Source organism: Protopterus annectens, chromosome 3.part0 (assembly GCF_019279795.1).
Source record: "Protopterus annectens isolate FY-2018-M chromosome 3.part0, PAN1.0, whole genome shotgun sequence".
Taxonomy (NCBI): Eukaryota; Metazoa; Chordata; order Ceratodontiformes; family Protopteridae; genus Protopterus; species Protopterus annectens.
Genome location: NC_056731.1, coordinates 1,575,368,096 through 1,575,390,772, shown reverse-complemented (window position 1 = coordinate 1,575,390,772; position 22,677 = coordinate 1,575,368,096). Strand labels below are relative to the sequence as shown.

The window sequence follows — 22,677 nt, the reverse complement described above, 5'->3', positions numbered from 1 at the left end:
GGCATCTGGGGCAAGAAACACTGAGGAAAATGGCGTCGGCTGATGCCTTTTATACCCGAAGACCAGCAGAGATGACGTCGGGTGAAGTGCGACATCAGCCGGACCCAGACTTTGGAATCCGGCCGACCGAAGGGCTGCCTGACGACAGGACAACCCATTTGTTATGACTGCAGATGCTATCCAGTTCGGACATCTACATTTATGGTAGGTACAAAACTGTACTTTATAACAGGTGCTTCAACCTTGATTAAATGCCACTTCTTTAAAATTATTGTTTTTATCTCATAAAAATGAATGTTAAATGTAATGAAGGTGGCATATAATCTGTACAATTATCTTCCTGGTTCACCTGTTGATTTAGGATTGGAGAAAAATGTCCATTATTCCTTTTATGGCTAACCTCAGTATACACTTCATGCAATAAACTAACAGGATAACCCCTACTTATAAACATCTCTGTGAGATGCCTGCACTCAAAAATAAAATCTGCTTCCAAGCTAACTATTTTAGCAGCACGGACAAATTGTCCTTTTACTACTGCTTTCTTATTCGATAAAGGATGGGAGCTTGTAAAATGCAGGAAAGAGAGTACATTGGTTTCCTGTGTAGTTTTGCAATAAATCTTTGGTTAATTCTATCCTTAAGAATAACATCCAGATAATTTATTTCTTGCTCATCTATGGCATGTGTGAATTTTAAATACTGAGTCGTGTTATTAGTATATCCTAAAAATTGTTCCACAGATTGTTGGTCACCTTTCCATAGGATAAATATATCGTCCAAATAGCAGAGATACAATATGATGTTATCAGCATAATTGCCTCCTAGGACACATTTCTTTTCTCATCCTGCCATAACTAAATTGACGAAAATGGTCCCACAAGGCGACCCCATAACTTGCTCTTCCTTGAGGAGCTTGTTTTGGTCCTGTCCAGTACGGCTGAGTCGGTGCAGTTATACAGGTGTTTGTATAAAGCTTTGGTGTAGAACTCTGCATAGTTGCCAGTTCCATCTGAAGGGGGAGGTGCAGTGAAGCTATTTATACCATCCCGTAAGAGGTTGTCTGCTTTGTAGAAATTTTTTTGTTTGGTAGCTGCTTGGGGATGGGGGGGGGGGGGTCAGGTGTGATAGTTCAAATGAGACTGATTTGTGGTCAGATCTTACTACGGAATCCCTCAGCTGGAATGGTACAGTTGTCCCCCATATTGGTAAGCAACAGATCCAGGATGTTGGCACCCCTTGTGGGGAGTCAACCAGCTGGTCAAAGGCTCTGGAGTTAAAGTTGAGGAACCTTTGGGGAGGTGAGTTAGAGCACGAGTAATTTACCCAGTGAGTGGATGGGTAGTTAGTCGCCCAAAACCATGGTGTTAGGATGTATCTTGGTAGACTCAAGTAGATCCAAACAGGTAGAGTGGGTGTCCTGATTCATGGAGGGGATCCTGTAGCTGGCAATGACTTTAATAGGTGTCCTTCCAACAGTTGATTGCACTTGAATTATTTCCAGGGATTCATACTCTTTAACCAATTTGGAAGTGTATTTATCTTTAATGAATATTGATACACTGCCTCCTTTAGTTTTCACACCTTCAGTTTGTGGTCTGAACATGTGGAAGGAAGTGTAGCCCGGTATGGTTGGGGTGCTCTCCACAGTCTTGAACCAGGTCTCTGTGACTGCACAAATGTCTGTTTTCCAAGGTGAGGACTGCTTCCAATGGGTGCATTTTCATGTTGAGACTCGTAGCATTTAGCAACATAACCTTGAGGTTGGATTTAGATGGAGTTTTTGTGTGTGGAATTTTGTCCTTGAGACACTGCCTAAAAATGCACTATCGGCAAGAGCCTTTGCCTGTAGCGAACCCCCAGGGGTGACAGATGAAGACCATCTCTGGCAAAGCATTGTGGTCTGTCAGTCATGTCATCCTGGGCTGACATATACTGTGTCCTCTTAGAATGACACCAGAAACTAAGCCAATTGTTGAAGTCAGCCATTTTTGTGTTTGTATTGAGGCATCATCCTAGGTGAAGGTAAAATGTTACTTTAGGCTAGGGACATACCTGCCTGAGACTCATGGTCCGCGAGCTCAGTCATGTCTCTATAGTCCAGAGAGGTGCGTCTCAAGTCATTGATGCTCCACTGGACAAGGGATTTATGTCTGGACTCAAAGCTTAGGCTATAGTTAAGAAACTGGAAGTTAAGCAAAGTCAATGCAAACTGTAAAAGACTTTCTACAGGCTCAGCTCCCATAGCTTAATAGGATTTACCCTACCGTATCCTGGTATTTTCCTGCCATACAGCCTAGACCAAGGGAGGGGAAAGACTGCAAAGAAGAGGACAAACTGAACAGGGACCCTAGGACTAACAGGAGCCCACAACCATGGGCCCAGCAGTGAGTAGCTGAGATTCAGCAGAGCAACTCCCTGCACCCCCCTCCTCAAACCTTCCCCTCCCCCTCTAGCCACGATCTGAGACAGATTTCTCCTTTTCAAAAACAGGTGGCAAAATATTACTCAGAACAAGTGGATCCTCCAAATCATAAGGACAGGGTAAAAATTGCAGTTTGACACCATTCCAAGACTCACATGTTTCACCTCACTGCCAAAAGGGCAGCTCAGGAAGGCTCGGATCCAAGTAAAGCTTCTAGAATAGATATCCATAGAACCATTTCCTCATAAAATGTGAGGAACAGGGTACTACTCAACTCTTCCTAGTACCAAGAAAAAGAACCTGGAGACCAGTTTTAGACCTATCAAGATTAAACAAGTTCTTATTGGTCCACAAGTTCAAGAAGCTCTTGCCCATGTTAATCAGGCTTTCTTGGTCACCTTAGATCTAAAAATAACGTACATTCACATGAGTCATGTGATCTGAAGTAGTTAACTTCATTTGATCAGCAACCTGTGGGTATCGGATCTGACCTGGATCCGAGCCGGCAGATTTCCAAGCTAAAGATCTGAGCTCCAAGCTCCTCCCCCTTACCCAGCTACCTCCTTCCAGTCCCCAGATCTCGTTTGCTGCATCTTTAACAAGCACAAGTTACGAGCTTCTGGCGGTTAGGTAGGAAGTATTTGTCAAATTCTTGACTTTTGGTAAAATTAGAGAGGTGTGTGTTTGTGTTTAGTTTAAACCCATTAGCTTAGCTTAATTTTAATATATTCACCCTTCCCCTTATTCTTGTGTGTCTGTGTGTGTGTGGTTGTGGTTTTTGTTAGGGCCAAAGGCCCTAAGGCCATTTTTTTTCTAAGTGCTCTGAGTGTGGCCATAAGTTCTCCCCAGCCGATGGCAACACTCAGTGCGTTCTTTGCCTGGGGGTAGCACATTTGTCATCGGGCTGCCATATCTGTGCAGCCTTTAATCCCCGGGCTGTGAGGGATAGGAGGAAAAAGCTGATCCTGGCGGGTCTTTTGCCCGCGGTTTCTGCTTCTTCCTCCTCTCCCTCAGTGGCTCCAGCTGTTCAGCCAGCTGTGCTATCTCCCCTGGCTGGGACTCAACCTCCCACCATTTCCCAGTTAGAGAAGGAGGCAAAGAGAAAAGAGAGGAGAGAAAGAGAGGGAGAAAGAGAGAGAGATAGGGATAGAGAGAAACATAGGAGCCACAAGCGGCGGGCCGACTCTGCCCCCTCGGCCCCGCCGGCTAAACAGCTCTCTTCTCCCCTGAAGATTTCCGGGTCTTCCCCCTCTCAGCTCCGTTCCCCACGTTTCTCGCCGGAGAAGGAGCCCCGGCCATCTTCGAGGTCGTCGCAGCTGCTTTCCTGGCCAGCTTCAGCAGCCTCTTCTAGGTCGACAGGAAGCCTTTCAGACGCTGACATGGACCGGATGATGTGTCGCTTCCTACAGGCCCAGATGCAGATGGGAGTGCTCCTGCCTCCCCCTTCATGGGGGGGGGGGCTCGGCCCCATTTTTTGACCCCATAGCTCCTTCTCCAATCCATTATCGGGTTTGGGAGCCAACGTCGGATCCGAGTAGTCTCGGAGTCAGGGAGTCAGCGCCGACAATAGTGGCTACTTCGACGCCGGCCATGCCCTCGAGTTTGTTGGATCCCTTTTCGGATCCGAGCTCTTGGAGCCGAGAGCCACGTGACAGATCCGAGGGGGTAGGTGTGTCTACGGCTCCGTTGCGGTCGGAGCACACTTCCCTTTCAGGTCCGATCGCTTCGGCTCCGCCTCCGATCCCCGCGTCAGATCCGAGGGTGTTGCTCATGGAACCCAGAGAGAGCGGTTCACCTTCGGCCTTCGACGTGGTGGAGAGGGTTCTCGAGAGAGCTTCAAGACCCCTTGCTCATGCTACAGATCCAGCCACCATTCCCTCTCAGATGGGCTTGTCTTCCATCATCCGGCCCCAGGGACAGCCTGCGTCGATGCCCCAGTCAGTCCCACTTGAGGAACATGACCCTGTTGGTGAGCCCTCCTCGGACAGTCCTGCCGAGGACGTCCCTCACAAACATAAGTGTAAAAGGAGGCACTTGGACTCCCCGAGTCCCTCACGGAAGACACCGATTTAGAGGAAGGGGAAGGTTCCCCCAGGTCACCCCCCCCAAGGACGTCTCCTTTGGAGACATTATGGAAATGCTGCGCCTAAAAGGGGGGTGGTCATCCCAAAAGCCTTCCTCGGATGAGTCTGTGTTTCTGGAGGCGTTTGATGCAGGCCTGTCTACCTCTTGGGTGTCCCCTCCGGCCGACCCCCTGGTAGATCTCATTACTACCAGGGCATGGAAGGAGCCGGACACTGTAGAGCCAATCCCCAGGACACCAGATAAGATCCTAAGTCCCCCTGTGGATAGGACAGTGTGGAGTAAAGGTTCCCTGGTAGATGCCATGGTGGTGGCGGCTGCCTCCAAGAAGGAACTGGCACAGGATAGTTCCTCAGTCCATCCTCCTGATAGTGAGTCTCGGACGATGGATCACATCAGAAAGCGGACGTTTGCTTCAGCTACCTTTTCCATAAGGGCGCTGAATTACTTGGCCCATGTGATTAGGCTTCAGCGAGATCTGGTGAAGGAATACGCTGAGTCTCCCCCTGAGTCCATGTCAGCCGAGGACAAACGGACCTTCTCGACTCACATGGCCACTCTGAAATCTGTGTCGAGCACGTCTATGCGGCTACTCTCCCATGCCACGGAGGGGGCCGCTAGAGCCAGCAGATCAGGCATCGCCTTACGGCGTCACGCCTGGCTCCGACTTTGCAATTTTGCAGAACCCTTCAAGGCATCCTTCGCAAACGCTCCCTTTGACGGTTCTACCCTGTTTGGCAAGACCGTCCGCGATACATTGGTCCAGACTGAGAAAGACGGGAAGATGCTGTCTGCCGTCGGAATCTGCTTCTCGGCTCCTCAAAGGTCCTTTTCCAGGAACCAGAGAGGACAAAAGAAGATGTGGTTCTGGAAATCGCAGCAGTCCCGTTACGCTTCGGACCCTTCATCCTTCAGAGGCAGAGGGGGCAAGGTGGATGCAGGCCCAGAGACAGAGGGGGGGGCGAAGAATTTTGGGTCGCGAGAACCTTTCTCCGATCGACCCACGCAGCAGCCCTGAGGGGTTGCCTGACTGCCTCCAGAGAGGAGCATTTTTCGAAGCACCTGGCACTATGGGAGTCCATCATGACAGATGGCTGGGTGCTTCGAATAATATCCAGAGGTTACTCTATCCCCTTCATAAACCTTCCTCCTCAATCGAGGTGCCTCCCCGATGTTCCACCCAGTCAGAGGGTGGCTGCAGCATTAGAAATAAAGAAGCTGCTAGAAAAAAGAGCCATCCAGCACGTCCCTCCAGACCAGTCTGGGTTAGGCAATTACTCCAGGTTCTTTTTGGTGCCAAAAAAGATGGGGGACTTAAGACCAATTCTCGACCTTTCTACATTGAACCTCTTCATTGCCAAGGAGAAATTCCGGATGGTCATTCTTCTGTCCATTCTCCCCCTACTGCAGGAAAACGACTGGATGTGCTTCATAGACCTCAAGGATGCGTACCACCACATTCTCATGGACAGACGATCCAGTAGGTTTCTCCGCTTTCGGTTGGGGGCCAGTCATTACCAGTTCAGGGTCCTACCATTCGGCCTCACCACAGCCCACAGAGTGTTCACCAAGGTCATGGCAGTTGTAGCGGCCCACCTGCGGCTTGAGAGAGTACAGGTTTTTCCTTACCTGGACGACTGGCTCCTTGCCGCCTCCACCAGGCATCTACTCTGCTCAGCCAAGGATTGCTTCCTGCTCTTAGTCTCCCAGTTGGGAATCACTATAAATTACAAGAAATCATTCCTTCAACCAATGCAAGTCCTGGACTTCATAGGGGCTTCAGACCAAGGCCTTCTTGACGTCGGACAGGCTTCACAGCTTAACCCTTCACGTCCTAGCACTCCTTCAATCTCCAGCCCCATCAGCGTTGTTAGTCCTGAGAGCCTTAGGGTCCATGGCAGCAGCAATTAGCCTTTCGCCCTTAGCTCACTTGTGCATGAGGGTCCTCCAGTGGACCTTGCAGGTCCAGTGGTCCATCCTTCAACACCTGTTGGACTCTCCGATCCCCCTCAGCAGAGTTTGCAGAAATTCCCTCATATGGTAGCTCCAATCTCGGGAGCTTCGGGAAGGACGACCGTTCATAATGCCACAACCCCAAGCCACGCATAAGCCTTCTACCAGGAAGGTTTACAACAGCAAATGGAAACGGTTTTCCATTTGGGCCTCACATAAGAATTTGGATCCACTGCTCCCATTCCAGCAGTGCTTGATTTCCTATCTCATATTTTTCAGCAAGGGGCCAGTTCTTCTACTGTAAAGGTTCAAATGGCTGCCATTCCCCATTTTCACATTGGAGATAATCTTAGTCCTTTAGCTTCCACTAAGGTTTGTAAGACCTTCTTAAAAGGAACCTTTCTTTTGAGACCTCCTATTAGGAACTCTGTTCCCCCATGGGACCTGACCTTGGTCCTTCAGGCTCTAACTGGACCACCCTTTGAACCTGCAGCTTCTGTTGATTTAAAATTCTTATGTTGGAAAACTGCTTTCTTAATAGCTATTACCTCAGCTAGAAGGGTGTCAGAGCTCCAGGCCCTTTGTACTAAACCCCTGTATCTTGTTTTCCATAAGGACAGAGTCTCTCTCAGGACTAACCCTTCCTTCTTACCTAAAGTGGCTTCCGAGGCGAACATCAATCAATCCATTAATCTACCAGTTTTCTTCCCTAACTATCAGAATAAAGGGGAATACAAACTTCATTTGTTAGATGTTCATAGACAATTGCGCTTTTACCTACACAGAACAGCTGCCTTTCGCAAGTCAGAACATCTATTTGTTTCCTTTGCGAAGCCTTTCTTGGATAAGCCAGTGTCGAAGGTGACTAGCTAGATGGATTTCTCAATGCATTTTGCTCACATACAAGATATCTGGCCTGCCTGAGCCCTTAGGGGTTCATGCCCATTCTACCCATTCTATGGCTACTTCTGCTGCGTTCTGGTCAAGAGTACCCTTGGATGATATTTGTTCTGCAGCTAATTGGGCTTCCTCTCATACCTTTATCTCTCATTATAAATTGGATTTAATATCCAGAGGAAGACCAGCTTTTGGCTCTGCAGTGCTCCGGAATATCCTTCCTTGAGGACCTCCCAAATTTTTTGGTAGCTGGGGACTCTGTCCCACAGGTTGCTGATCAAATGAAGTTAACTACTTTAGATAAAGAAGTTATGTACTCACCATAACGTTCTATCTGAGTAGGTAACTTCATTTGTCAGCAACCGACCCCCCCTCCTTCCCCCTAACCTGGTTCTCTGGTTATCTGAATCCTAGAATTATATCAGCTTTTGGTATTCATTAGGTTAGTATGTTTTCAGGTTGTTGTTTCGTCTAGGTGATATTGTATAATTGGGCAAACGCGATCTGAGGACTGGAAGGAGGTAGCAGGGTATTATGGGTAAGGGGGAGAGCTGCCGGCTCAGATCCGATACCCACAGGTTGCTGACAAATGAAGTTACCTACTCAGATGGAATGTTATGGTGAGTACATAACTTCTTTTTCCTTTGCTATATAGGTATCTCCACTTTAGGGCAGAAGGGAGTCGCTTCCAATTATGTTCATCTCCCTTTGGTTTGTGTACTGCTTCCAGAGTGTTCACAAAATGTCTGGCTCTAGCAGTTGCCTTTTATAGGAGCAAATATTTGCCGATATACACCTATGTAGGCAATTGCCTGATCCAAGCAGGTTCTGTGAAGGAGCTGAAAATGTCGCTTCACTTGACCATGGCCTGCCTTTCATACCTGTGATTCTCCCTAAGTCTAAAGAAATTCAATCTCAGTCCCACAAACAGATTGGTATTTTTAGGAGCTCATCTTTACTCAGGAAAACACAAAGGATCTTTCTTCCACAGGGGAAGATTGTTTTTCTAATACAGTATTTCAGAACAAAACACTATCCCAGCAGGGGTGGTGTCAGCCAGAAAAATCATAAGCACCTGGATGTCCTTCAAGGATGCATCTGCAGTCATAACATATGGGTTGTCCTGCCTCAGGCAGCCCTTCGGTTGGCCGGATTCCAAAGTCTGGGTCTGGCCTCTGCTGATGTCGCACTTTCCCCGACGTCAGAGCGTCTGGGGTATAAAAGCATCAGCCGACGCCATTTTCCTCAGTCTTTCTTGCCGCGCGGTGCCCGAAGCAGAAGCTGTTCGCAAGTGCCGGTCGGTCAGATCCAGTGAATTCAGCTACCGAAGACTTCGAAAAAAGCTAAGTACCCCTTTGGGGACTCTTTCTTGCCTCAGCCGATGTCAGACAAAGTAAATAATTGTTTAACTTGTGGGAAACAAATACCTCATAAGGATTTCCATTCTTACTGCCTTACTTGCTTAGGCCCAGACCACGACGTATCGGCCTGTTTAGACTGTGCTTCCTTCAACCGACGAACTCTTAGACTTCGGTCGGAGTTTGCAGAGGAATTTTTTGGAGCCGCTTTTGCTTATAAAATGCCGTCGGAGACTCCGACTTTGCATATGGTCAAAAAACGCAAGGAAAAGGACCGACACTCGCGGCCTGCGGTTTCGGCTGAAACCGAGTCCTCGGAGATTCCTTCTTCCAAAACCATACCTCTGACCACCGAGGCCCGGGAGGCCCCGGCTGAGTCGGCTGCAGAACTTCCTACCGAAACCAGTGTTCAGGAAATGTCCGACACCATACCTTTGGACATTTCTACTCCTGCACGTGGGGCAGCTAGGCCCCCTGCTTCCATGTCCATTAAGGCCTTTTTAAGGGCTAAAGCTGCCAAACTTTCTAAAGCTTTGCCTACCAAATCTACCTCCCAGAGGCCTTCCTCTAGTTCACAGATTTTCAGCCTTGCTGAGGACCTTATTTCCTTAATTAGGGGTTCACAACCTCACCCAGACAGGGCCTCTCAACCTCCTCCAGACAAAAGGCCCAGGACTGACCCCTCTGACCCACACTCTTCAGATGATTCCACGGATGGATCTGAGTTGTCAGACCACCAGGAAGGGGCTTACTCGCCTTATGAGGATTCAGATGCTGAGGAATCTATCCTTCGCCTCCCTCCTGAAGAGTTTTCCTTTGGTGAGACTCTACACTCCATGAGAGAGCATTTTCAATGGCAAGGTCAGGATTTCTCTGATTCTAGAAAAAGATTAAGGACCATTTTGCTTTTGCCTCAGCATAGGCCCTTAGCTATACCTCCTGTTCTGAATGTAATTGATGATGTGTACAACGATTTCAGTACAGCCCCTGATACTCTTCCTCTGGCCCCTGCCAAACCTGACAGATACTACAGGGTCCCGGATTCTCATTTCCATCTGTATAAAGCCCATTCTGCAGACCCAGAAACTATTTCTCAGGGCCCTAAAGGGATTGCGGCCGCTACTGCCAAAAATCCTCTACCCTCTGAAAGAGAGTCTAGAGCTTTAGAGAGATGGGGAAAGAAGGTGTATACTTCTGCAACTCTTTCTGTCAGGGCATTAAACTGTCAATTTCATATGATACAGTACCAAGAGTATTTGTTAGATGAACTGAATAAGAAACTTTCTTCTCCTGAACCCCTAGACCGTAAATCCCTTCAGGATTTGGTACACACTTCACAACAGGTTAGTAATCATTTCTTAAAATGTGGCTATGATGCACTGGAGGCTTCATTTAGATCAGCTGTGAGTGGGGCAGTTATTCGTAGGCATGCCTGGCTGAAGGAGCAATCTTTGCCAGACCATGTCAAAGCTAAAGTCCTGGATGCTCCAATGGAGAAACAAAATTTATTTGGCTCCTCTGCTCAGGAGATCTTAAAAAAGGTTGAAGAAAAGGCAAAATCTGTGCAAACAGTTAAAGATTTCCTGCAAGTTCAACCACCAAGATTCAGCAGAAACTGGCCTACTAAGAATTGGTCCTTTCCAGACTTGGACAGAGCCCAGAGAGGCAGGAACAGGCACCCTAGAGGCAGAGGTCAATCGAAGGGCTCCTACATAGGCCGTCAGTGGCAGCCTGCCAACCAGAGGAGTAGTGCAACAGCAACAACAACAACCACTACACCAGGACAGGCTCAATGACTTAACTCTGATTCCGCCTACCAGGGATCAACTGGAAGCACCCTTGGCTGAAAGCTGGCTTTATTCTCAAAAAACTGGCATTATATTACAAAGGATACATGGACGCTGCAAATAATAGACAAAGGATACAGGTTCCACTTCCACACTTTGCCAAAAAGAAGTGGAATGCCAAACCTTCCACCAAATCAGAGGGCAGAGGCTTTAAGACAAATCAGCAATTTACTTCAGATGAAAGCTATAGAAAAGGTACCATGTTCAGAACAAGGCCAAGGATTTTACTCCAGACTATTCCTTGTACCAAGAAAAGAAAATCAATGGAGGCCTATTCTCGACCTGTCCACACTGAACACTTATCTCATTGTGCCAAAATTCAAAATGCTGACCCTACAGCAACTTCTTCCCATGTTGGGCAAGGAGTCTTGGCTGGTGACTCTAGAGCTCAAGGAGGCATACCTGCACGTCCCTATTTGACCAAGTTGCAGAAGACACCTCAGATTTCTTGCAGGATCAGAGCATTATCAATTCTCAGCATTGCCCTTTGGCTTATCTACTGCGCCCAGAGTATTCATGAAATGCCTGGCATCAGTAATTGCACATTGCAGACTACAGGGAATTCAAATTTACCCATACCTGGACGACTGCCTAATACAAGCGGACAACAAGGAAAATTTGATAAAGGACTTGGCCTACGCCATACACCAGCTACAGACCTTGGGATACACAGTCAACTTCCAAAAGTCAAGACTAGTACCATCCCAAAGGATAACCTTTTTGGGTGCAGATCTGGACACAACCACCCAAATGGCCTTTCTCACAGAAGAAAAACAAAAACAACTTCCAGATTACTTCATGATTCTGGCAAGACAAACTCAGCTTACTGCAACGAAAATCCTGCAGGCCCTGGGTTACATGGCATCCTGCATAATTCTAATACCACATGCCAGGCTGCATATGAGGAAATTACAATGGTACCTAAGGAGTGTATGGTCTCAACACAGTCACAGTTTAGAAACCATGATACCAATCATTCCATGCCTTCAAAAGAAATTCCTGTGGTGGGCTCAGGCCTGCCAGTCCAACAGAAGGTTGCCTTTCAACAAACCAAAAACAAGGCAGATCATCACCACGGACGCCTCAGACCGAGGATGGGGAGCACACATGGAGGGCAAATGTATCCAAGGCCTATGGCCTCAAGGACAGCTAAGCATGCACATAAACCAAAAGGAAATGCTGGCAGTGAGGCATGCAATCGAGGCATTCAAACCCTTCCTCTAACAAGGACACCTGTTAATAAGGACAGACAACACCACGGTCATGTGGTACATAAAGAAAGCAGGGAGGCACACATTCTTACCCTCTATGCCGGATGGCTATGAATCTGTGGGAACTATGCCTGAATCTCAATATCCAAATACAGTCCCAATTCGTGCCAGGGAAAGAAAATGCACTGGCGGACAGCTTAAGCAGAACTACCATGGATGCACACGAATGGATGCTGCACCCAGACATCTTCCAACTCATAGCAAAGACATGGGGAATGCCGGAGATAGATCTGTTCGCCTCCCCACTCAACCATCAACTGAAGACATTCTGCTCAAGGACATACCACCCACAAGCTTGGAGGGTGGACTCTCTCTCTTTCAGCTGGAAAGCCCTAACAGTATATGCTTCCCACCTATCCCATTGATGTACAAGGATGTTCTTCATTCCACATTGCTGCAGTCCTAACTATTGGGTAGTCCGCTGTCCAGTCGGCCCGAATACCAAAGTATATGGCTGACGTCGGTCACGGCGCATTAGACTGACGTCAGTACGTCAGGGTACTAATGCGCATGACCGACATCATATCCTCAGTCTTTTTTGCCGCATGGTCCGATGCAGAAGCAATTTTACGAGTGCAGGTTGGCGTTCTGAAAGTTTCTGAAGTCAGAGTTTCAGACCGAATCAAAGTTGGCTAAGTACCCGCTAGAATATTTTGTTTTTCTTGCCTCAGTATTTAACCGGATGTCAGAAAAAGTGAATAACTGTATTTCTTGTGGGAAACAGATACCTCATAGGGATTACCATACTTTGTGTATACCTTGTTTAGGGCCTGAGCACGACGTTGTTGGATGCGCTCTTGTGCTAGATTTAACAAACGCACTATTAAGAGAAGGTTAGACTGTGCCAGGTTAGTGTTTGGGAAGCGTTGTAATTATAAAATGCCGCCGGATGCTCGGCTTCGCTAAAACGCAAAGATAAAGCAGCAAAGCCTAGAATGGAGGAACCGACAGTCCCAGACGCGGTTCTTTAGAAGGCTCAGTGGAGCCAGAGGTTTTACCAGGTGTTTCTTTGGAGTCTCAGGGAGAGACTTTACTGTTACAGGATGTAGCCTCTCAGGAAGTAGGCCAGGCTGAGGGGGCTTCTCAGGTGGCTGTTCTTCCCTCTCTTCCTAAGGTGGTTAGAGCCTCCCCCTCTGTTTCCAAGGCTTCTTTGAGAGGCAGGCCTAGTATAGCTTCAGTGGGGGTTTCTCCTAGTGTTTCAGGGTCTTTGCCTAAGAAACATATGCTTAAAATGGCAGAGGATTTGATTACTATGATTAGAGGTTCTATGCCCCCTCCTGATAAGAGGCCTAGGGTGGAACCTGAGTTTGAGAGTTTTGAGCACTGTTCGGAGGCTTCTGAGTCTTCGGCTGAAGACTTGCAGGAGTATCCTCCTTATTCTGATTCTGATGTGGATGACTCTACTCCTTCAGCTTCTCCTCCTGAGGATTTTTCTTTTTCAGAGACTCTGCATTCCATGAGGGAGCATTTTAAATGGGAAGGTCAAGATTTCTCTGATTCCAGGAAGAGGCTTAGGAATTCTTGTTTTACCCCAGCATAGGCCTTTAGCTATACCTCCGGTTCTGAATGTGGTGGAAGATGTTTTGCAGAGGCTTCCCTGAATCCTGATTCTTTGCCTCCTGCACCAGTTAAACCGGATAGGTACTATAGGGTGCCTGAAGCTCATAAGTATCTTATTAAGAGTCCTAGGGCAGACCCGGAAACTGTCTCTCAGGGGCCTAAAGGTGTGAAGGCTTCTGTGGTTAAAAATCCTGTTCCTCCTGATAAAGAGGCAAGGGCTTTGGATAGATGGGGAAAGAAAGTGTATACTTCTTCCACTTTAGCCATGAGGGCATTGAATTGTCAGTTTCACATGTTAAAATATCAGAATTACCTCCTTTCACAATTGAAATCTAAGGTGGATGCTCTGGCAGAAGGTATTGAGTGTAAAGAGTTGCAGGATTTAGTTCATGTGTCTGAACAAGTGGGTAAACATTCCTTGCAGTGTGGTTTTGATGCGGTGCAGGCCTCCTCGAGGGTGGCTGCCACTGGTTCTGTTCTTCGTAGGCACGCCTGGTTGAGAGATCAGAACTTAGCTGAGCATGTTAAGACAAGGATTTTGGATGCTCCTTTACAGTCTGATGTGTTGTTTGGTTCGCCTGTTGAAGCAGTTTTAAAGAAAATGGAGGATAAGGCTAAGTCTATGCAAACTGTTAAAGATTTTTTGCAGGTGCAGCCTCAAGTTTAGTAGACATTGGCCTACTAAGGGGTGGACTTATCCTGCTTATGATTCCCAGTCTAGGGGTAGGTCTAGACGTGGTAGGGGCAGAGCTCAAGGTTCTTTTAGGCCTAGGACAGGGAGTTCACCTGCTCAGACTTCTGGTGAAGGCAGGGGTCAGTCCTTTCGTAAGCAGACCCAATGACCTGCCTTTTCAGCTGCCAGTACATTCTCGCCTGGCAGCACCTCTGGGAGGAAGGCTGTCTCTTTTCAAAGACAATTGGGATTTAATTACCCAAGACAGATGGGTACTGGATATCATTCACCACGGTTACAGATTTTATTTCCATTCCTTGCCTCCTTTCAAAGGCATGCCAGACATTCCTCCTCTACAAAGAACAGAGGCTCACAAGCAAATTTCTCTGCTACTCCAAATAGGAGCCATTCAGTCAGTTCCTGTGCCAGAAAGGGGCCTAGGATTTTATTCTCGCCTGTTCCTAGTACCAAAGAAGGGGAACACGTGGAGACCAATTCTGGATTTATCTATCCTCAACACTTATCTGGACATTCCCAAGTTCAAAATGTTGACGTTACAACAGCTTTTACCTCTGCTGGACAAGGATCACTGGATGGTAACTTTAGATCTCAAGGAAGCTTACCTTCATGTGCCTATAAGGCTAAGTTGCAGGAAGTATCTGCGTTTTCGAGCTGGAAATTCTCATTATCAGTTCTCTGCATTGCCCTTTGGCTTATCCACTGCGCCCAGAGTATTCACAAAGGTTCTGGCTCCAGTGATAGCTTACTTCAGGCTAAAAGGAATTCAAATCTATCCTTACTTGGACGACTGCCTGATTCTGGCTCAAGAAAGGGAGGATCTTCTACAGCATTTGGAATATGTTATAGCAGTGCTAAGATGCCTAGGGTATTCTGTGAACGAAATAAAGTCCAGTCTAGTACCCTCTCAAGACATGTGCTTTCTGGGTGTGAGACTGAATACAGCAGCCCAGATGGCCTTTTTAACCCCGGACAAACAAAAGAATCTATCCAGTTACTTCCATCAACTTTCTCTTCAGTCCGGGCTGACTGCAAGGACAGTCCTTCAAGCCTTAGGGTTCATGGCATCTTGTATTCTGGTGCTTCCCAATGCCAAACTGCATATGAGGAAGCTACAATGGTATCTCAAAAATCTATGGTCACAGCACTGCCAGGATTTGGACACTGTCATTCAAATAATACCTTGCATTCAAAAGGAATTCTTGTGGTGGGCTCAGGAATGTCACCTAAACAAGGGACTCTCTGTGACCCGCCAAGAGGCGAGTCAGATTCTAACGACAGATGCCTCAGACATTGCTTGGGGAGCTCATCTAGATGGAAAATGGATACAAGACAAGTGGCCTGCTAGACTACAGCATCTACATATCAACATGAAAGAGATGTTAGCAGTCCAGTTTGCATTAATGGCTTTCAAGGAGTTACTTCTTCCAGGGCAGGTGTTGATTCTAACAGACAACACAACTGTCATGTGGTACATCAACAAACAAGGGGAACACATTCTTACCCATTGTGCAGGCAAGCAATGATTTTATGGGAGACTGCTCAGCTTGCAACTAACTCTTCAGGCAAGGTTTCTGCCGGGAGCACAGAACTCCTTAGCAGATGTGTTAAGCAGACAAATCATGGATCCCCACGAGTGGAAACTGGATCTTCATGTATTTCAAAAATTGACAGTGTCATGGGGAACTCCAGACATAGATCTGTTCGCTTCTCCACTAAACCACCAGCTGCCAAAGTTTTGCACGAAGGGATTTCATCACACAGCTTGGAAAGTGGATGCTCTTTCTTTCAGTTGGAAAAATCTTCATGTGTATGCTTTTCCACCTCTGCCTCTTCTCCCAAAGGTGCTTCTAAAGGTCAGACAAGACAAGCCAAGGATGATTTTAATAGCTCCAGATTGGCCTCGGCAGCACTGGTACCCATTACTGAGGAGTCTGGTAAGGAAGCCTCCATGGCCTTTACCCTTGATTCCACACCTATTGTCTCAGAGGGACGGTCATCTGCTCAATGTCAAGCTTCAAACTCTTCATCTAACAGCCTGGCATATTCTGTTTTGAAAGACAGCAGGTCTCAACTTCCTCAACAAGTTTTAAATGTGATTATGGAAGCCAGAAGACCTAGTACAAGGAAAGTGTAATGAAAAATGGAAGAGATTTTTATTTTGGACTGCAGCAAAGAATTTGGAGATTTCGAGCCTAATTTGAGTGTGGCTCTTCAATATCTTACTGAGTTATTGGACAAAGGTTTGTCTTTCTCTTCCATTAAGATTCATGCTGCAGCAATTTCAGCTCACTATGATTGTGACCCACCATTGTTTTCACATCCTTTGTTCAAGCAATTTCTTCGAGGGGCAAAGAATATAAGACCCCCATTAAAATGAGCTCCTACTCCTGCTTGGGATCTCAATTTTGTGTTGGAGAAACTTACTCTACAACCTTTTGAGCCTCGCGGCTACTGCTGAACTGAAATACTTGTCATGGAAGACTGCTTTTTGTTGGCCATTACTTCTGCAAGAAGGGTTTCTGAGTTACAGGCCCTTATGGCGGTTGAGCCTTTTGATTTTTCATAAGGATAGGGTATCATTACACTAATCCTTCCTTTATGCCTAAGGTGGTTTCCAGTGTGGCTTTAAACCAAACTATTCATTTGCCTACTTTCTATGCAGATCCCCAAAATAAAGGGGAAAAGATTTTGCACACTTTAGATGTACACAGGCAATTGCGTTATTATTTAAGCAGGACTAAGGATTTTAGGCAGTCTCAGCAGTTGTTTGTTTCTTTTGCTTTGAGTTCGCAGGGCAAGCCTGTGTCAAAACAAACTATTTCTAGGTGGATTGGGTTTTGCATTGCTTTTTGCTATTCCCATCATGGCAAAGAGATTCCAGCTGGGATTAGGCCTCATTCCACTAGGGCTACTGCCACTTCAACAGCATTTCTAAGGGGGGTGGCAACTAAGGATATTTTGGAGGCAGCTACTTGGAGTTCAGTGCATACTTTCTCTAAGCATTACCACCTTCCCCTATACTCTAAGTCTAGGGCTGGTTTTGCCACAGCTATTTTGCAAGGCATGTTATCAGCTCCTGCTTCCTTATGATTTGCCAGCCTCCCTTACCTCTGCTTTGGGATTCTACCCAGTAGTTAGGACTGCAGCAATGTGGAATGAAGAACATAGTACAGTTTTGTACCTACCATAAATGTAGATGTTCGAGGATCCACATTGCTGCAGTCCAATTTACCTCCCTCCTTCCCTCTGTGTTTAGGGGTGGTTGTGTAGGTGAGATTATATTCTGGTACCTTTGTATATATTGTATATATTTTTGGTGCAGGTATATTTTGGTTTTGGCCTTGTCTTTTTAGGGTCTTCTGACATCTGGGGCAAGAAAAGACTGAGGATATGATGTCGGTCATGCGCATTAGTACCCTGACGTACTGACGTCAGTCTAATGCGCCGTGACCGCCGTCAGCCATATACTTTGGTATTCGGGCCGACTGGACAGCGGACTACCCAATAGTTAGGACTGCAGCAATGTGGATCCTCGAACATCTACATTTATGGTAGGTACAAAACTGTACTTTCTACTGAAGATCAGGGAGGAACAGCCAAGAGTGATACTAATAGCTCCAGACTGGCCAAGACAACACTGGTATCCATTATTGAGAAGCATGTCTCAGGCAAAATCATGGCCTCTCCCCCTATGGCCTCTTCTTCTGATGCAGAACAGTTTCAAGACCCTGCATCCCAACTTGAAAACATTGCAGCTAACTGCCTGGAAAATTCCTTAAATCCCAGTCCAACTGTTTTATCTCAGAGGGTGAAGGACATTATCCTGGAGGCTCGCAGGCCTTCCACAAGGAAGACATACTCAGCTAAATGGAAGAGAGTTCTCATTTGGAGCACATCAAAAGGCTCAGATGTCACAGTGGCAAACATAACCCATATCCTAGAATACTTAGCAGAATTGTTCCACAATGGCCTGTCCTATTCTTCCATTAAGATTCATGCTTCAGCAATTTCAGCAGAATACAATGTGGATCCACCTATCTTCTCGCACCCTCTCCTCAGACAATTTCTGAGAGGGATCAAAAATATTAAACCTCCAAGAAGACCCCCTCTACCTGCCTGGGATCTCAACTTTCTGCTGGAGAAACTGACACTTCCTCCTTTTGAACCAGCAGCATCAGCGGATCTACAGTTTCTATCTTGGAAAACTGCATTCCTTCTGGCAATCACTTCAGCAAGAAGAGTATCTGAGTTACAAGCATTAATGGCAGTGCAGCCTTTTCTTATTTTCCACCAGGACAGGGTTTCACTAAGAACCAATCCTACTTTTATGCCAAAGGTGGTATCTAGGGTATCCTTGAACCAAGCTATTCACTTGGCTACGTTCTTCCCTAATCCACAGAATAGAGGGGAAAAACTTTTGCACACCCTGGATATACACAGACAACTACGCTACTACTTGGACAGAACAAAAACTAGCAGAAAAACTCACCAACTTTTTGTAGCATATGCAGCTGGGGTGCAAGGAAGAACAATTTCCAAACAGACAATTTCAAAATGGATAGGAAATTGCATTTGATTTTGCTACTCCTTTCATGGAAAGACAGTTCCTGAAAACATCAGGCCTCACTCCACAAGGGCCACGGCCACCACTACAGCCTTCCTACGAGGGGTGGCTACCAAGGACATTTTAGAAGCTGCTAACTGGAGCTCCGTGCATACATTTGCCAAGCATTACAATCTACCTTTATACTCTAGATCCAGAGCAGGGTTTGCTACTGCAGTCCTGCAGGGGATCTTAACTACACCATCCTTTTCTTAGTACCTCCTCCCCCAGATTGGCTATGGTATTCTACCCATATGTTATGACTGCAGATGCATCCTTGAAGGACATAGTACAGTTTTGTACCTACCATAAATGTAGATGTCCGATAGGTATGCATCTACAGTCAGGATTACCCTCCCTCCTACCCCTCTGTGGTATTCCTAGGGTACTTACCCCTCTTTTAGCTAGCTGGGGGAATCTGTTATGGTGCATTTGTTTGTTTATACATGTATATAATTTGCAAATGTTTGGAACTTTTCAGCATTTATCCAAATTTAGCCTTCCTAGAGGGCACCTGGCATCTGGGGCAAGAAAAACTGAGGAAAATGGCGTCGGCTGATGCTTTTATACCCCAGACACTCTGACGTCGGGGAAAGTGCGACATCAGCCGAGGCCAGACCCAGACTTTGGAATCCGGCCGACTGAAGGGCTGCCTGAGGCAGGACAACCCATATGTTATGACTGCAGATGCATACCTATCGGACATCTACATTTATGGTAGGTACAAAACTGTACTTTACGTGGCTTCCTGCTTCCTTATGGTCCATCTGGCAAAGCTTCACATGACGAAGAATATGTGGTGTCAGCACAAACGCCTCTTAACCTTCAGTATAAGGCTTCTCTCTGCCTGAAATGGGAACTGTTATGCTGGATAGAAGCTTGCCTCCAGTTAGGGAACTAGATTATGTCCTCATACTTCAAGCCTAGCTTGGGGCACTCACACAGGCAGTCTTCAAGTGCAAAGTAGGTGGGAAAACAACCTTTGTCCAATGCCTCTTAAACCTAAAAGAAATTATGGCATTCAGGAAAATTTGTAAATGAGATGCACTTTTGGTAAAGATAGACAACATCACAGTGATGTGGTACATAAATAAATAAGGAAGTACACAGTCCTACTCCATCTGCTGCCTGGCAGTGCAACTGTGGGTGGTGGCACAAGAAATGGGATTGCTTCTATTAGCCCAGTATCTCCCAGGTGAGAATCTTGCAGATAACCTGAGCAGTTCCATCTCAGACTTTTGAGTGAGTTCTAAATCTCACATTTTCAAGAAAATGGCAGGAAGATGGGGTCTGCCAAAAGCAGACCTTTCTGCCTCTGAAGAAAACAGGCAGCTAAGAAAGTATTTTTCAGGGACCCCAGACAACAGGGCCTGGAGGATGGATGCCTTCCCTTTTACATAAACGGTATTGTTTCTGTCTGCTTTCCCCTGTCATACCTCTTGTCCCCAGGTTACCTGTAAAGATCAGGGAGGAAGGGCTGAGGGTGATCTTAACTATAACCTTCTGGCCAAGGCAGCATTGGTTCCTTATATGTAACTTAAGCAGACAAGAACCATGGCTGCTACCTCATGAGGTGGAGCTGTTGTCCCAGAACGAATGCACCACCATCCACCCCAATATACACACAGTCTGGCAGTTTGGATGATACAATCCTTATCCTTCAGGGGAACATCCCATTTACCTTGAAATGGGCCAGGAGGCACAGCACCAGGGAATCGTACTTCTCTAAATGAAAATGATTCATGGTATTGTGCCAGACAATGAGCCAGCAACCCCTGCTATCCCCTGTTCCTTAGTTTTAACCTATTTGGTGAAGCTTTTCACCAAGGATCTCTCTCTACTCCTATATTAAAATACATGCCTCTGCCATCTCTACTTGCCTGCTATTGCAACCTCCATTTTTTCCAACCTGTGGTAAAACAGTTACTCAAGGACATCCACTTAAGGCCACATTGGAGGACACCAGCCCTGTCTTGTGATCTCAGTTTCATATTGGAGAAACTCACCTTATCCCTTTTTGAGCCTGTTGCTTCCTCAAACATTAAATTCTTATCATGGAAAAAAACCTTCCTAGTAGCCATCACATCAGCTAGGATAATCTCTGAGCTACAGACACTAGCATGTAGAGAGTCCTTTCCCAGCTTTCACTGAGACGGTCAATGAACTAGTCTGTGTTGGTGAAAATGACCCCTAAACTGTGACAGAGATATTTAAATTGTTATATAAAGCCCCCACCAAGACTGAAAAAAAAATCATATTGACAATAATGCAGCACATATTTTGATTTTTATCTACCTTTAGCACTACAAATTCTCTAGGGAAAAGACTGGAAGTGAACAAAATACTTTTCACAGTTGCCTTTGACCAAATATAACTGTTTTCTGTTTCTGCAGCTGCTAGAGAGTTGCACACTTTCTCTGTTCATTTCCCCAAGTTTTCCAGTAGTTGTCAGAGGGTTTGGATTCCTTCAGTCAAGGTCTAGTTGGTGGCCATTTTTAAATTTCATTGTGGCTTCCTTAACCAGCTCCATGGCATACAGTGATGAAGCCCTGACTATGACCCAGATAACACAAGTTTGAATAGTGGCCAAAGTGATGGAGAAGCTGAGGGGGGAGTGAGAGTGATGCAATTAATCCCTGCTCACTCATCCTCGGAAATGGGTGGTGAAATAGTGTACCACTGCATTCAAGAAGGAATCATACCTCATAGAGATCAGATTATGAGGCATAGTGCAGAGTGCAGGTGTGCAGTCTGTGGCAAGCAGCAGACAGTATTGTAGCCAGAAGCATTGCAGGTTTGGAGTCACTTTTGCACCCAGAGGCAGGCATTACAAAGCACATGTCCTTTTCAGAAGGAGTAAAGAGATTATAGAGTTAAAAGAAGTCCTGATGGCTACCTAGATGGCATTCTTCCATGACTGACTCTTGCCAAAAGGAATAAATGAGCCATTCAAGAAACTGAAGGGCTGGTATTGATATGGGGATACTAAAATAGATTCCACTCCTTTGACGTACTTAAATTATTGGTGTCTTTTTGCAAGGAACCTTCCAGCTGAGACCCAGGTCTGCCATTTATGAATGAGAAGCATACCTCACCTGACCTAAAATTCTTACCAAGAAGACTTGACCTGTATTGATTTTCTGCAAAGATTGTCTGAGCTTTTTTTTGACGTTTTCAGTCAAACTGTTATATTTGGTTTTCCACAAGGAGTAGATAGCTGTTAAGACTAACCCATCCTTTACACCTACGTTGCTTTTGAAGTTAATCTGAACCATTCTGTCAACTTACTAATACTTTTCTCATGAGTTTCCTCTCCAAGGAAAATACCTCATTTCATTTTGTCTGTGTCCACAGACTACCTGAATGTTTTATGAACAGAAATAAGTAATGCTTGAGGGACAATTAACTTTGCAAATGCACCTTTGAGTGATACTTGTGCAGCACCAACTTGATCTTTTCTGAACATGTTGATTAGTCACTACTAGTTGGATTATTTTGCTTCATGAGTGTAGCCATCCAAAAGGATTAGCTAGGGACACTGTCCTGGAGGTTGCTGAAGATGGAAGTCATGCTGTATATGAAAGTTGCATGTACTCACCCTGTTGATAGATCTGCAAGAATAGTATAGCTCCTGTACACCTCCCTTGTTTTTCACTTCTACTTTATCTTTTCATTTCTCTGATGTCTTGCTCATCTTTTCTTATTAACCCCAGAAGTGGAGAGATGTGACTCTGTGCATGATGGGAAGGAAGAGGGTATGGAGGCAGATCAGCTATGTGATATTAATGCCTGTGGCATAAGGCCTTGAGTTTACTGAAAATTTTCCTTTCTCTCAAATGTGGCATTTTGTTCTTTGTGTTCATAACTTGGTTTTGGCCTGAGCAGTGGTTGACCTTTATGCAAGTAGTATGCTACTTTGATAAATGTTCAGTAGAAGAGCCCTCTGGCATATAGGTAAGTAACATTTCTTGTCTCCCTTAACTGTAT

At 46.0% G+C, this 22,677-nt stretch overlaps 1 protein-coding gene across 2 annotated transcripts in view; it reads left to right on the top strand.

The window, feature by feature from the left end:
* PI4KB (phosphatidylinositol 4-kinase beta) overlaps positions 1 to 22,677 on the top strand; it is a 1,158,526-nt gene that overhangs the window by 643,143 nt on the left and 492,706 nt on the right. The gene's annotated exons all lie outside the window — the stretch shown is intronic.